General features: G+C 49.3%; 1 protein-coding gene across 4 annotated transcripts in view; it reads right to left on the bottom strand.

Moving 5' to 3' along the window:
• The window catches only part of ADGRB1 (adhesion G protein-coupled receptor B1), a 399,558-nt gene extending 393,381 nt beyond the window's left edge, over nt 1–6,177 (bottom strand). The window contains exon 1 of one of the 4 annotated variants that reach the window (XM_083144946.1): nt 5,089–6,177. The gene's annotated coding sequence lies outside the window, so the exon portion shown is untranslated. The remainder of the gene's footprint in view (nt 1–5,088) is intronic. The other 3 variants (XM_083144947.1, XM_083144948.1, XM_083144949.1) reach the window with 3 other exon arrangements.
• Nucleotides 6,178–17,107: the final 10,930 nt, after the last annotated feature.

Genomic DNA, 17,107 nt, shown 5'->3' on the forward strand with positions numbered 1-17,107 from the left:
ATGTAAATAGTACAGAGATAGCAAAGATTGCATAGCACTCGAATCTTAAGTCGAATAGCAAGGGAATCTCACCGTGTGTACACACCATTACAATGCAATTTAGATGTGAGCTAGGACACACCTCTCCCAAATCTAATGGTGTGTACACACGGTGAGATTCCCTTGCTATTCGGATATTACTCTATGCACATTGTACATCTGCCCCCCAGCAGCGCAGTATGGTTTCACCAGGAGCAAATTCACTTTTCTGGGTGTGTGTTTTGCTCCCATACTGAACAATCCTGGAGAGTCCCCCCAAAGTGCTATCAGTGTTGGCTACAGCGATATCACTAGGTCACGCAAACGTCTTGAGTACGGGCTGCAGTTATTCTGTAGGACTAATGCATTTTTCACCTGGAGTGCAACATTCACACAAAATGCAATTGTGCCTTACAAAGGGGGTGACATATTCTTAAGGGCATGAGCTGGAGGTTCAATTTTACCATCCTTATTTTTAATTTTTATTTATTTTTAGAAGTGAATTATAAAATCAGATCCTTAGTTATATTATAGCTGACGCCTCTAGGCCACAGCTGGGAACTACTGTGTGTGGATAAGAGAACCACACATAGGACTGACAGGAACGCTCTAGGACAATTTTAGGGAATTATAAGATAAAGGCAAAAAGACTGACAGTCCACATACTGCAAGATTGTAACGTGTCCCACACAAATAGGTCTTTTGTCTAAATAAACCATATACACTGATCTCTATAGATGCCCATTAAAAAAATATATATATTTGTAATGATTTGCAAGTAATATTTTTCCATAACATGATTCCAGATGAAAGAGCGTTTCCCCAATGCAGGGATTGTCTGCGGTACACGCACCTCCGTATAAAAATGATATAGATATAGGCTTAAACTGGGAATTCCACGCTGACCGGAGGCGCAACAGTGACCTGCGCTGCCCTTGCTGACAGATAAACCGTTAAATATTCCATGGCACAAACACTGCACCCCCCACATTCCTGGCCTGTGATTAACCTTTATTAATCTAGCTGCCGATGCGGGCACAGCAATGTGCTGGCAGGGGTACCATGTCATTTTCATCAGTCTGGTGGAATGGCACGCCGTGCAGCCAGCATGGCATCTATTGGCTGACGACGTGTCATGGCATGGCACCCCGAGCCTCAGATTTGTTTGTCTTTGTAAGAAGTGCTTATATAGAGTCAGACTGCAAAGAACAAGCCTCCAACTTGCATTGTGCTAACTTCTACCAGGGAGCCTGATAGTGGCTAACTGGCGCCCTCTATGCCTCACTGGGTGTTACTGCAAGCAACAAATACAACATCATATACTGTAGTGGACTAGCCAGTGCTGAGCAGAGCTTTTGATTAGTGTGTTCCTCTGTGTAATTATATCAATAGGTAGAGTAATGGGAGCGCAGTAAGGAACCCAGTGGATGTGGTTCTAACTCCGCACTGGCAGAATTGCTTTAATAAACCTTAACCCTTCTGTGCATTGGACAGGGGAGGGGAGGGGGCAGGGACTAGCAAAATCTCTTCATTACTCAACTGAATAATATGTTGCAACTAATGAAAAAGAGATATAAATGATTAATAATATAAAAGGTATGGCTGGTCTGTGGGGAGAGCTGTATTATGAGCTGACTTGGACTTAATTAAATAGCATAATAATCTTGAATTAATTATTCATGGTAATTTCATCCAACCGGCTATACAGTAAAATAACCAGCAGCTCATAGTGTTATTGGTGAGTGATAAGAAATCACTTGTAGAGGTTTCATCTGGACCTCAATTCAGAGAGAGAGAGAGCGAGAGAGAGAGAGAGAGATGTATATATATATATATATATATATATATATATATATATATATATATATATAGCTAGATAGATATAGATAGATAGATAGATAGATAGATGGATAGATATGATTATGTGTACTCTGTAATTGGGCGCTGCAGATCCCTTGTGGCGCCATATAAATAAAGGATAATAATAATAATAATAATAATAATAATAATATATACAATCTATCCTAAAGGTCAGATAAATGTCTGCTGAAGTACAAGACCACACTGCAATATCAATAGCATAAACAGACAGAACTGTCAGGATAAGCACACACACATATTACCCAGGCATGTTCTAAGCTCCCAGCTACACAGTGTAATGCTGCCTAATCTTAGCACATATTAGCTGGATATTAATATCTGGGACTCACATGGTGTAAAGGAGGAACCAGGCAACAGATGACCATTCTGCAGAGTGGCCTTCTCAACCACAGTGGTCTGTGGCCCCCATTATACAGCATTCTGTGGTGCAGAGGGTGACAGGGCACCAAGCACCAGCCCCACGTGCAAACCCTGATAATCAGGGGCTTGAAACAGTGCAACAATACATCACTTCTTCCTGTGCTCCTAAATCACAGCATCACCATTCAAGCCCATTCCAAACCCCCTGGCCTAGAATGTCAATGCTTTTATACCCATCCATCAGGGCAATGTCTCAGAGAGATGAAGCTTAAATTGTCACTTTTCAGAGGAGAGGGCATTTAATCATTCCTGGGTGATTTAAATCATTTCATTTCCCATTGAAAACTAACTAGCTGTCTCCCAAAGGGATCCGCACCAAACAGATGATGAATGGACACATACACAGAGAGGCGATGAGGATTGGGGAACAAATAGCAGGCAAATACTGTAATAAGGAGAAATGTTGGGCTGCCCTGTTTGTTCGCTGGAAAATCTCCGAGGCTCTCAGATTTAGCAGCTGGACTTAGTTGTAGAACTACAAGTGCCAGCATGCCACTGCACTCCAGTGACTGTCTTGTCTACATTCATACAACTCAATCAAAACCACTCAGGCTTTGATGGTTAGTGACCCCTAAAATCACAGGTTGGAGTGGATTACAACCCCCAAGGCAGCAAAGCTTACTGGGTAAATGGTACACCATTCTGGTTTGAGCACTAGGCACTGGATTACAGGTAACCTTCATGTCTGACTTTTCGAGTGTATTATTTAAATGTCACAGTATAAAACACAGACCCATATAGCAATGGTGGCACTGAGTGCCAAGGGATGGGGTGCATGGCTTTGGTCTGATCGGGACTATTCTTATTTGTTTACCGAATATGTATCTGTTTGTTTATTTATGTTTGAGGTGATACATTGTCCAATGGCTGCTGGACCCTGCTCATTGCACCAGACACCCGAATCAGCCACAAGTGAATTATTGTAAATTGGGGGGGGGGGGGGGGGACTTAAATAAAGAGAAGCAAGTGGAAACCCCTTTATTTCAGTGTTAAAAATAGAGCAGAAATTCCCAGTGTATTTTCTAAAAGCAATCATCATTTTGCAGCAGATCTGTAGGTGCAATCACAGGAAATTATATTCACAGAGAATTTTCTCACTTTAGCTGCTGAGGATTAAACATCTCATCGTGCCTTTAGTCACCGGGAATGTGGGAGCATGTGAGTAATGTAACTCTCCGGGGTGCCCCCAGCAGCCCCCCAGGACTAGTCTCAGCCTGCCTGTGACTGTAATAATGACCCATATTATACACCTCTCCTGGGGGAATTGCACCGACTTCTAGCACAAAATGCAGAACCTGTTCAACAAGTAGGACCTTTTAGGTTAGGGCTCTCCTGTGATTTTTGGGGGTTGCTAGGTAGATTTCCTAATGTGTCACCCCCGAGCAAACACCAGTGGCTGCCCATTTGTGTGCCAAGGGTCCAAGAAACCAAAAGTATCCATTATTATTGGTGCATTATCCCTATTTTCCTGTTATGCAAAAATAAAACCAAGAATCCCATTTTTTTCAACAGGCTTTGCAAATTCTGTCTCCTTCACTCGTTTCGGGGTTGAGGGGGTTCTTTAAATCGCATCTGAACCCAAACATCATAGTCTCCTGCCAAGGCTGAAGGCTGGAATATTAGCCCCAAGTCATTTATATTCCGTCCCCTCACGCCCATTCCATTTACATTTCAATAACTAAATGACACAGTCTGGGTTTGGGAGCTTACATCAGATAGAGTATGATTTGGGTATATTACAAAAAAATAAAAAGAAAAGGGGGGGGGGTGGTTGATTGGGGGACTCGGGCAAATGTGCCATTAACTTCTCCAGTACGTGCCCGCCTGGCACAGTGATTCAGACAAAAGGTGAGCTAATGATTGCCCACAGTGGTCTGCAGACCCTGCGCTGCACTGCATTCTCCCAGGTCCTGTGTGCCAGGGCTGTGACATATTGGGGACCTGCTACAGTACAAGCGATGGGAGATGGTAATCTCAGAGACAGGGAGAGCAGGGCACCTTATGCTGGGGAACATGGGGGGGGGGGGGGGTGATTTGGGGATATTATTATGATAAACACATGTTATATATTAGCCAGCACAGGGATTTTAAGAACTGCAATCCCCAATGTTATCACCTATCACATCGGCACATATACTGAGTCTATCGCAGTCACAAAGAGGGGGGGGGGGGGGGGGGGGGGCATTATTTAGGAATGCCACATGTGGTGGTCTCAGTAAAACCAATTGAGGCTTAGTCCAGTGTTTAAAAAAATAAAGAAATGAATACATAAAATCAGCCACCCAGATAGGGGGGCAGTACCTCCATCCTTAAACCCCCTCTATTGCGTCCATGATGTCGGGAAGCAGGGGGTCCACCGCTGACCCCCTGTGTTAAATAAAATCACCGTTCCCACGAATCCGAAGTGTTTGCAATGCAGCAGAGTCTATGAAACCTGTGCCCTGTTCTATAGCAGGATGGTGATATTCTGTATATATGAGAATATAATACTTCTGTATCCCCCTCCTTGTAAAATATCCATCCTCTGTTCTCCAGCTGTGTGTGGGCTCTGGGTAGACTCGCACCATACTGGTGATTAGCCAGGGGTCCAGGGGGCTTGGAAGGGAGAAAAGTTGCTACAATCAATGCTAGCTACAGCCTATGGGCAGCTGGGGGCATGAAGCCTGGAACCCAGGCTCATCCCATACACCTTACCTGGAACCCAGAACTGCACAATGCAGACACATATTCCCAGCCACAGACATTGCAATAGACTCAGCCGCCTCTTACCTGGGATTGTGACGCTGGCAGAAATTCCTTTCCTCTCTAATGCAAAATTCCAGGTATTAAGTGGGGAGCCCAATAGAATCCATCCCCAGGCAGCAGCTCCAGAGTCTCCGCACAGAGAGCAGCCCCCAGTGCCTAAACTTCAGCAGCCAGAGATGCAGGAGAGAGATCACATCCCCAGTAACAAATAACAGCCAAGAAATGGTTACATCCAATGGTACCAGGTCTTCTCCAGGGACAGATAACTGAGCACCCCCTGACAGGCACACTGCAAATAAACTGCGCTTCCCAGGGAGATGTGTGCAGAGGATCCGCCGCGTTCCTTTCCCCTCTTCCCTGATTTCCCTTTAATTCCTTTTTATTTTCCTTTCTTTTGCTAATGTGTGAATCTAGATCCAGTCCTTGTAGCCAGGGGCTGCATTAAGAATTACATCAGGCTTTATAAGCTTTCCAGATCACACATTAGAGTGAGAGAAAGAGAGTGAGAGAGAGTGGGGGAGAGAGTGAGAGGAGAGGAAAAGGAGAGAGAGAGAGGGAGAGGAGGGGAGGAGGAGGAGAGGGGGGAGGCATGGATAAAATGCATCCACACAGCCACACACAGAGGAGGGGAACCAAATTCAGCTGTCTCCCTGCACATAAGATGTGGGAGCTTCTACAACTGCTGCTGGTGCTGGGGATTGCAGGTCTGCAGCCAGTGCAAGGTGTTTGGGCTGATGCACAACTTGTGCAGATGCCAGGGGGGAGGGGGTGGGTTGTGGAGGGGGTCACTGGGGTGGTGGGGGTACTGGAGTAACTAGATCCCTGTTCTCCAGACCCTTAGGAGAGATCTGCAGGAGAGTGCAATGGCTGTTACTTCACTTGGATGAAGAGGGGACACTGCACAGAGAGAGGATTTTGGGGATGGAGCCATCCTCCCTGGCATGTCACTGCAGCTGCTGCTCATCCCTGGTCCCAGGACTGTCCTAGGAGGGTGCCTGAGATGGTGTGCGGCAGGATGGAGATTTGGGGTCTGGAGGAGGCAGCTGCCACCCCATGGGAGAAACAAAGTCAGCGGAGAGAGAGACAAGGTGCCCCCCCTCCCTCCACTGAGCCCCCTCCGTGTGATGAACTGCGCCGCTCAAGCTGGATGTTACCATGGTGACTGTACTGTATATATGGCAACTGCCATTGTCCCTCTTTTTTTTTTTTTTTTTTGCACCTGAAGCATGTAACACAAGTTGACACCAGGAGATCTCAGCAACAGGAAAAGAGAGAGGAGAGGCGAGAGAGATAGAGAGAGATAGAGAGAGAGGGGGGGGGGGGAGAAACAGGGAGAGAGAGTGGGAGAGATAGAGAGGGAATGGGGAAACGGAGAGAGAGGGGAGAGATGGAGAGAGGAGTGAAAGGAGAGCGAGGAGTGAGATAGGGAAGTGGGAATAAAGAAAGAGGGGGATAGAGAGCGCAAAGGGGGAAATAGGGAGAGAGAGAATGGGAAAGAGAGAGAAAGCGAAGGGGAAATGAAGAGAGAAGGGGGAGATAGAGATCGAAGGGGAAACAGAGAGAGAGAGAGAGAGGGGAGAGATAGAGAGGGAAGGTGAGACAGGGAGAGAAGGGGGAAACAAGGAAAGAGAGAGGGGAGATATAGAGTGGGAAGGGGAAACAGGGAGAGAGAGGGGAGAGATAGAGAGGGAAGTGGGAAACAGGGAGAGAGAGAGGGGAGAGATAGAGAGGGAAGGTGGGACAGGAAGAGAAGGGGGAAACAAGGAAAGAGAGGGGAGATATATAGTGGGAAGGGGGAAACAGGGAGAGAGAGGGGAGATATAGAGTGGGAAGTGGGAAACAGGGAGAGAGAGGGGAGAGAGAATGGAGAGAGAGGGGAAGGGGGAAACAGGTAGAGAGAGGGGAAGAGATATAGAGCGAAGGGGGAAATGGAGAGTGATAGAGAGGTAAGGGGGAAACAGGGAGAAAGAGGTTGAGAGAGAAAGGGGAGGGGGAACAAGGAGAGAGAATGGGGAGAGATAGAGAGGGAAGGGTGAAAAAGGGAGACAGAGATAGATAGGGAAGGGGGAAACAGGGAGGGAGAGATAGAGAGTGAAGGGGGACACAGGACGAGCCATGGAGAGATAGAGATGGAAGGGGGAAATAAAGAGAGAAAGAAGGAAAGGGAAACTGGGAGAGAGGGGAGAGAGAGAGAGAGGGAAGGGGAAAACAGGGTGAGAGAGGGGGAGAGATAGAGAGGGAAGAGGTAACAGAGAGAAAGAAAGGGAAGCATGAAACCGGGAGAGAGAGAGGGCGAAAGATAGAGAGGGAAGGGAGAAAAAGGGAGAAAGTGGTACATAGATAAGGAAGAGGGAAACAGGGAGAGAGAGATAGGGGAGAGATAGAGAGGGAAGGGGAAAACAGGGTGAGAGAGGGGGAGAGAAAGAGAGGGAAGCATGAAACCGGGAGAGAGAGAGAGAGGGCGAAAGATAGAGAGGGAAGGGAGAAAAAGGGAGAAAGTGGTACATAGATAAGGAAGAGGGAAACAGGGAGAGAGAGATAGGGGAGAGATAGAGAGGGAAGGGGGAAACAGGGAGAGATAAAAAGGAAGAGGTAACAGGGAGAAAGAGGTGGAGAGACAGAGAGGGAGGGGTGAAACCAGAGAGAGATAGAAAGGTAAGGGAGTAAAGGGAGAGAGAAGGGGAAAACAGAGAGAGAGATGGGGAGAAATAGAGAGGGAAGAGGGAAACCGGGAGAGAGGGGAGAGAGAGAAGGAAGGGGAGTGGGAGGGAATTAGAGAGGGAGGAAGCTAGGAGAGTGAGGGAAAGAGAAGAGGATAGAGAGAGAGAGGGGGACAGAGAGAATGTTAGGGAGAGATAGAGTAGGAGAGAGGGAAAATATATGGACAGAGACAGGGAGGGACAGAGAAAGAGGGAGAGAGAGAGCAAGAAGGCTAGAGAAAGAGAAGGATAAAGAGAAAGAGAAGGATGAAGAGTAAGAGAAGGATAAATAGAAAGAGGGATACAGAGAGAAGGGAGAGAGAGAAGGAGAAAGAGAGGGGAGAGAGAGTGAGTAAGAAAGACAAAGATAGAGAGGGAATGATAGAGAAGGAGGAGAGGGGCAGGAGAGCGCGCGCTGCTCCTCTGATAGATGTGCAGGGAATGAGAGGGTTGCCCTGCTCTGCACATTGGCCGTAGTACGCAGCAGCTATATGGGTCTGTAAGCGAGAGGCGAGTGCTTGGAATGGGTAATTAGGATGCCTGTACTGTCTGCAGTCAGGGCTGAGAGAGGGTTAAGTGCAGAAATGACTTCCCAGCTCATCCGAGCTTAGGACAGATGTCCCTTTATAGCCAAAAGCTCTGAGCATGAATCAATAGAAAGCCTTAAAGTGGCGCATTCAGCACCGGGCTGGCTGCTGCTCTGCATGAGGGTGGCAGGGGGAGCAGTGGGGTAACCTCTGAGGCTTCAACACCCCCCCGTGGTCTATGGACTTATACATTATTATCCTTTCAGTTCATAACTTGTTCTGCTGACACTGTCCTGTTCTGCTGTGTCTGCACTACCTGGTATGCTCTGCTGTGTCTAAACTACCTGTCCTGTTCTGCTGTGTCTGCACTACCTGTCCTGTTGTGTCTGCACTACCTGGTATGCTCTGCTGTGTCTGCACTACCTGGTATGCTCTGCTGTGTCTAAACTACCTGTCCTGTTCTGCTGTGTCTGCACTACCTGTCCTGTTGTGTCTGCACTACCTGTCCTGTTGTGTCTGCACTACCTGGTATGCTCTGCTGTGTCTGCACTACCTGGTATGCTCTGCTGTGTCTAAACTACCTGTCCTGTTCTGCTTTGTCTACGCTACCTGATCCGTTGAGCTGTGTCTGCACTACCTGGCATGCTCTGGCTCCACTACCTGTCCTGCTGTGTCTGCACTACCTATCCTGTTCCATTTGTCTACGCTACCTGGCATTCTCTACTGTGTCTGCAAAACCTGTCCTGTTCCATTTGTCTGCATTACCTGTTCTGCTTTGTCAGCACTGCCTGTCCTGATGTGTCTACACTACCTGACCTGTTTTTCTATACCTTCACTACCTGGCATGTTCTGCTGTGTCTACACTACCTGTCCTGTTCCATGTGTCTACACTACCTGTCCTGTTCTGTCTGCACTACCTGTCATTCTGGGGGAAATTTACTAAAGGAAATTTGTAAAAAAAAATAGGTGTATTTGTATCCAGAAATACACTTATTTTTGACATTTACTATCCCGAAAATACGGAAATTCGTATTCGTATTGATAGCACATCTGCTATGCCTGCACTACCTGTCCTGTTCTGCTTTGTCTGCACTACCTGTCTTACTCCACCTGATATGTCATATTCTACCTGACCTGTCCTACTCTACCTGTTCTACTCTATCTGATCTGTCCTACTCTACCTGACCTGTCCTACTCTACCTGATCCGTCCTACTCTACCGGACCTACTCTACCTGACCTGTCCTACTCTACCTGATCCGTCCTACTCTACCGGACCTACTCTACCTGACCTGTCCTACTCTACCTGACCTGTCCTACTCTACCTGATCTGTCCTACGCTACTTGATCTGACCTACTGCCTGATCTGTCCTACTCTACATGATCTGTCCTACTCTACCTGATCTGACCTACACTACCTGATCTCTCCTACTCTACCTGATCCGTGCCCTTCTGATGCCAGTTCATTACCATCGTCTGCTCTGCTAATGTGGCAATAACTGTTCTGTTGTGCTCTGCTGTCCCTGTTCTACATGACGTGTTCTGCTGCTGCTGTACAGCCTGTTCTTCTACCTTCCCGTTCTTCTGCCTGTACACTACCTGACCTGTTCTAATATCTCCAGCTTCACTACCTGACCTGTTCTGCTGTGTCTGGCTAGCTGGCATGCTCTGCTGCGTCTATACTACCTGTCCTGTTCTGCTCTGACTGCACTACCTGTCTTGTTGTGCTTTGTCTAACACTATCTGTCCTGCTCTGCTGTGTCCGACTAACTGACCCATTCTGCTATCTCCGGATTCACTACAGAATCTGACCAATTATATTGCTCCGCACTGGCTGGCATGCTATGTTCTGTCTAATCTTCACTACCTGTTCTGCTCTGCTATCCCTGCACAACGGTCCTACTCTGTTCTGCCTGCATTACCTGATCTGTCCTACTCTACATGATCTTTCCTACTCTGCCTGACGTGTCCTGCTCTACCTGACCTGTCATACACTGCCTGAAGTGTCCTACTCTACCTGACTTGTCCTACTCTACCTGACCTGTCCTACTCTACCTGACCTGTCCTACTCTACCTGATTTGTCCTACTCTACCTGACCTGTCCTACTCTACCTGACTTGTCCTACTCTACCTGACCTGTCCTACTCTACCTGACCTGTCCTACTCTACCTGTCCTGTCCTACTCTACCTGACGTGTCCTACACTACCTGTCCTGTCCTACTGTACTTGACGTGTCCTACTCTACCTGACCTGTCCTACTCTACCTGACGTGTCCTACTCTACCTGTCCTGACCTATTCTACCTGACGTGTCTTACTCTACCTGTCCTGTCCTACTCTACCTGACCTGTCCTACTCTACCTGTCCTTTCCTACTCTACCTGTCCTTTCCTACTCTACCTGTCCTGTCCTACTCTACCTGACGTGTCCTACTCTACCTGTCCTGTCCTAATCTACCTGACCTGTCCTACTCTACCTGTACTGTCCTAATCTACCTGACCTGTCCTACTCTACCTGACGTAGTCTACTCTACCTGTCTTGTCCTACTCTACCTGACCTGTCCTACTCTACCTGATGTGTCCTACTCTACCTGACGTGTCTTACTCTACCTGATGTGTCCTACTCTACCTGTCCTGTCCTACTCTACCTGATGTGTCCTACTCTACCTGACGTGTCCTACTCTACCTGACCTGTCATACACTGGCTGACATGTCCTACTTTACCTGACGTGTCCTACTCTACCTGACGTGTCCTGTGTCCTACCCTACCTGTCCTGTCCTACTCTACCTGACTTGTCCTACTCTACCTGACGTGTCCTACTCTACCTGTCCTGACCTATTCTACCTGACGTGTCTTACTCTACCTGTCCTATCCAACTCTACTTGACGTGTCCTACTCTACCTGTCCTTTCCTACTCTACCTGTCCTGTCCTACTCTACCTGACGTTTCCTACTCTACCTGTCCTGTCCTACTCTACCTGACGTGTCCTACTCTACCTGACCTGTCCTACTCTACCTGACGTAGTCTACTCTACCTGTCCTGTCCTACTCTACCTGACCTGTCCTACTCTACCTGATGTGTCCTACTCTACCTGACGTGTCCTACTCTACCTGACGTGTCCTACTCTACCTGACCTGTCATACACTGGCTGACATGTCCTAATTTACCTGACATGTCCTACTCTACCTGACGTGTCCTACTCTACCTGACCTGTCATACACTGGCTGACATGTCCTACTTTACCTGACATGTCCTACTCTACCTGACGTGTCCTACTCTACCTGACATGTCCTGTGTCCTACTCTACCTGTCCTGTCCTACTCTACCTGTCCTGTCCTACTCTAGCTGACGTGTCCTACTCTACCTGACGTGTCCTACTCTACCTGAGCTGTCCTACTCTACCTGAGCTGTCCTACTCTACCTGATCTGTGCTACTCTACCTGTCCTGTCCTACTCAACCTGACGTGTCCTGCTCTACCTGACCTGTCCTACTCTACCTGACGTGTCCTACTCTACCTGACCTGTCCTACTCTACTTGATGTGTCCTACTATACCTGTCCTGACCTACACTACCTGAACTGTGCTACTGATCTGTCCTACTCTACCTGTCCTACTCTATTTGATCTGACTTACACTACCTGACCTATCCTGCACTACCTGACCTGTCCTACTGATCTGTCCTACTCTACCTGTCCTATCCTACTCTATTTAATCTGTCCTACTCTACCTGATCTGCTCTGCTATGTCAACTACTGTATGTTCTGCTTTTTACACCAAATGTTCTTTTCACTGCACTACTCGATGACCTTTTCTGCTACCACTACCTTACCTCTTTTGCGCTGCTTTGCCATCCCTGTGGTACCACACCTGCCCTGTCCTCCTACGTGTGCACTACCCAAACTGCTCTGCTCTCCCTGCACTACTTGTTATGCTTTGCTATCTCAGCTGGTGTGTTCTCTCGCAATGCCTATGGAAAACCTGCCCTGTCCTTCTCTGCTGTCTGTATACTACAGTACCTCACCTGTCCTTCTCTGCTTCCTCTGTGCTACCTGTCCTGCCCTGCTCTGCTGTCGATACACTACAGTACCTCACCTGTCCTTCTCTGCTGCCTCTGTGCTACCTGCCCTGTCCTGCTCTGCTGTCTGGATACAACAGTACCTCACCTGTCCTTCTCTGCTGCCTCTGTGCTACCTGCCCTGTCCTGCTGTCTGTACACTAAAGTACCTCACCTGTCCTTCTCTGCTGCCCCTGTGCTACCTGCCCTGTCCTGCTGTCTGAACACTACAGTACCTCACCTGTCCTTCTCTGCTTCCTCTGTGCTACCTGCCCTGTCCTGCTCTGTCTATACACTACAGTACCTCACCTGTCCTTCTCTGCTTCCTCTGTGCTACCTGCCCTGTCCTGCTCTGCTTTCTGTACACTGCAGTACCTTACCTGTCCTTCTCTGCTGCCTCTGTGCTACCTGCCCTGTCCTGCTGTCTGTACACTAAAGTACCTCACCTGTCCTTCTCTGCTTCCCCTGTGCTACCTGCCCTGTCCTGCTCTGCTATCTGTACACTACAGTACCTCACCTGTCCTTCTCTGCTGCCTCAGTGCTACCTGCCCTGTCCTGCTCTGCTGTTCGTACACTACAGTACCTCACCTGTTCTTCTCTGCTGACTCTGTGCTACCTGCCCTGTCCTCCTCTGCTGTCTGTACACTACAGTACCTCACCTGTCCTTCTCTGCTGCCTCAGTGCTACCTGCCCTGTCCTGCTCTGCTGTTCGTACACTACAGTACCTCACCTGTTCTTCTCTGCTGCCTCTGTGCTACCTGCCCTGCCCTGTCCTACTGTCTGTACACTACAGTACCTCACCTGTCCTTCTCTGCTGCCTCTGTGCTACACGCCCTGTCCTGCACTGCTGTCTGTACACTACAGTACCTCACCTGTCCTTCTCTGCTGCCTCTGTGCTACCTGCCCTGTCCTGCTGTCTGTACACTACAGTACCTCACCTGTCCTTCTCAGCTGCCTCTGTGCTACCTGTCCTGTCCTGCTGTCTGTACACTACAGTACCTCACCTGTCCTTCTCTGCTGCCTCTGTGCTACCTGCCCTGTCCTGCTCTGTCGGTACACTACAGTACCTCTCCTGTCCTTCTCTGCTGCCTCAGTGCTACCTGCCCTGTCCTGCTCTGCTGTCTGTACACTACAGTACCTCACCTGTCCTTCTCTGCTGCCTCTGTGCTACCTGCCCTGTCCTGCTGTCTGTACACTACATTACCTCACCTGTCCTTCTCTGCTGCCTCTGTGCTACCTGCCCTGTCCTGCTCTGCTGTCTGTACACTACAGTACCTCACCTGTCCTTCTCTGCTGCCTCTGTGCTACCTGCCCTGTCCTGCTCTGCTGTCTGTACACTACAGTACCTCACTTGTCCTTCTCTGCTGCCTCTGTGCTACCTGCCCTGTCCTGCTGTCTGTACACTCCAGTGCCGCACCTGTCCTTCTCTGCTGCCTCTGTGCTACCTGCCCTGCCCTGTCCTACTGTCTGTACACTACAGTACCTCACCTGTCCTTCTCTGCTGCCTCTGTGCTACACGCCCTGTCCTGCACTGCTGTCTGTACACTACAGTACCTCACCTGTCCTTCTCTGCTGCCTCTGTGCTACCTGCCCTGTCCTGCTGTCTGTACACTACAGTACCTCACCTGTCCTTCTCTGCTGCCTCTGTGCTACCTGTCCTGTCCTGCTGTCTGTACACTACAGTACCTCACCTGTCCTTCTCTGCTGCCTCTGTGCTACCTGCCCTGTCCTGCTCTGTCGGTACACTACAGTACCTCTCCTGTCCTTCTCTGCTGCCTCAGTGCTACCTGCCCTGTCCTGCTCTGCTGTCTGTACACTACAGTACCTCACCTGTCCTTCTCTGCTGCCTCTGTGCTACCTGCCCTGTCCTGCTGTCTGTACACTACATTACCTCACCTGTCCTTCTCTGCTGCCTCTGTGCTACCTGCCCTGTCCTGCTCTGCTGTCTGTACACTACAGTACCTCACCTGTCCTTCTCTGCTGCCTCTGTGCTACCTGCCCTGTCCTGCTCTGCTGTCTGTACACTACAGTACCTCACCTGTCCTTCTCTGCTGCCTCTGTGCTACCTGCCCTGTCCTGCTGTCTGTACACTACAGTACATCACCTGTCCTTCTCTGCTGCCTCTGTGCTACCTGCCCTGTCCTGCTCTGCTGTCTGTACACTACAGTACCTCACCTGTCCTTCTCTGCTGCCTCTGTGCTACCTGCCCTGTCCTGCTGTCTGTACACTCCAGTGCCGCACCTGTCCTTCTCTGCTGCCTCTGTGCTACCTGCCCTGTCCTGCTCTGCTGTCTGTACACTACAGTACCTCACCTGTCCTTCTCTGCTGCCTCTGTGCTACCTGCCCTGTCCTGCTCTGCCTGCTGTACCTTATTTTCTCTGATATCGCTGTAGAATCCTAAGAGCTATAATGAGCAGATCTGTAGACTCTTAGTTTAACCCTTGGTGCACCATTGCTGTAACACAGCTTCCCCACCTGCATGCACTTGTTGCTTGGCATACCCAGATGGCTGTGCAGACTGCTCCATCTGCACAGTCAGACCTGCTTGGCATCTCTGCCTCAAGGCTTTGCAAAGATGAACTGCAGCTGTCTCTGGTTTATGTGCTGCAGTCTCTGCCCTCTCTCATTTGTGGATGCTGTCTTTACACTGCCCCGTCCCTGGATGCTGTCGCTGGTCTGTGCCTGCACCCCATTGTGCCTGCACCCCATTCCCAGCATTTGTGTCCCCAGTGGGAGGCAGAGTGATGGAGGATGACTTCCCGACAGCTCTCATCTGTCCTGATTTGCAGGTATAAGGGACAGTTCTGCGTGACCCTATAGTCCCAGCTGGCCAGTGAGGACATGATGAAGGACCTGTACCGGCTAACATCCCATGCAAACCTCCTCTTGCACACGTTGCAACTTGTGGAGAGCTCTCATTCCTTCTCATTATGTACAGCTGGCTCCCCCTGAGCCCCCCACACACTGTCTGCTGCTGCTGCTGCTTCCCTGGTTATCTGGCTGCCAGCTCCGCCCATGAGAGAGGGCAGAGACTGCACATTGCCGGATTCTCCAGTGCAGCACATGGAACTTGTACCGTCCGTTACCTTGTACTGTCGCTATTCCGAGCAGCAGATCCAGGGATGTGGAGAATTAATAAGAGCTATCGGGTCTGATGCCGCCCAGCTTACCCACCGCAGGATGGCAGAAAGGGAAATCTCCTCTCCTGACTCCATTCGCCATGTACTGCACAGAATTCATCTTCCACCCTCTACAGGCAGGGCTAGCTTAAGGGGGGGGTTGCAGGGGGTCAGTACACCTGGACCCCCCTTTAGCTGGGGACGGCATGTATTGGTCGATAGTGAAAAGGTCAACACAGTTTTCCTGACATGGAAATGGTCGACAGAAAAAGGTTGACACAGGGTTTTCACAGCATTATGTGTCTGTGTCGACATGTGTCAACATAGACCCCCAGTTAGGGTAACGTGTAGGCTCCCATGGTTCACTTCGCTTGGCACCCTTTACTACTCCCAATTGTAGGCCACGTGGATCAAAAAGTGTGAACACGTCGGTTAAAAGAAAAAAAATGTGAAAAATTCATGTCAACTTTTAGCATGTGTCAACCATTGGCATGTAGATATTTTGCTTGCGTCGACCTTATGTTTGCTTCAAAATAGTGCCTGTCGACCAATAGCGGTTGACCTATCGACATGGGGTGCAGGAAGTAGGTATCTCAGGCAGGGCTGACATCAGGGGAAGGGTCTGCCAGGACCCCGATGCCGGGCCCAGACAGCGAGGGATGCCCATTTCTGGATTGGTGCCAGGCAGCCAGCGGATTTCATGCTGGCGCATAGAAAAAGTAGCAGCGGCGTTTTGAAATTAATGAAGACCACAAGCCAATCAGAGCTCATGGACCGGCAGCCAATCAGCAGTGACCACAATGGGCCTATTGTATCAGTTCTAGACCCTGCAACATCTGATGATCTCATATCTCGCACATACTGGCGCAGCCTAGCGCAAAAGGCGGAGACTGAAACTAGCATTTGGAAATGGTAGCACCTGCATCACTGGCAGAGGGCGCTAGAGCGGCATTCATTTCTGAGTCGTGCCCAGACGATGTGCACAGATAACAGGATTTGTTGCTATCATACAGTATTTCCACAGCTACCGGTATAATAGCGATGTTGTGCTTCTGGTCCGTGTATCTGTGTGTTCGGGGCGCTGTGGGATTATTATACCAGCGATATGTACATCACTGTGACATCCTGAGCAGATGCAGCAAAGCGCGTCATGTACTATCTGGGACTCGGAGATTCTGCTAGTGGAACATCTGGATGCGGTCATCTATCAGAATGAACTTAGGTCTACAGTCATTAGGTCGACCCCACTAGGTCGACAGGCAGGAAGGTCGACCTGACTTAAGGTCGACATGGGCCATGGTCGACATGACTTAAGGTCGAATTTGCATAAAGGTCGACATGAGGAAGGTCGACTGGTCATAAGGTCGACATGGGGTTTTTCACTGTTTTTTGAGCCGACATGTGCCGACAGGCGGTATTTCATGCCCTACCATCCACTAGGGCGTGGAGGAGGTTATTAAAGCTGTGGCGAGCGAAGCGAGCCACCGTGCCCGAAGCATTGCGAGCGAAGCGAGCGATGCGAGGGTCCGATTCTCATTGCCAACTGTGTCCATGTCGACTGTGTCGACATTCGGATCAAAAAACACTGAAAAACCCATGTCGACCTTATGACCAGTCGACCTTCCTCATGTTGACCTTTATGCAAATTC

Source organism: Crinia signifera, chromosome 5 (genome assembly GCF_055691185.1).
Source record: "Crinia signifera chromosome 5, ASM5569118v1, whole genome shotgun sequence".
NCBI classification, from domain to species: Eukaryota; Metazoa; Chordata; class Amphibia; order Anura; family Myobatrachidae; genus Crinia; species Crinia signifera.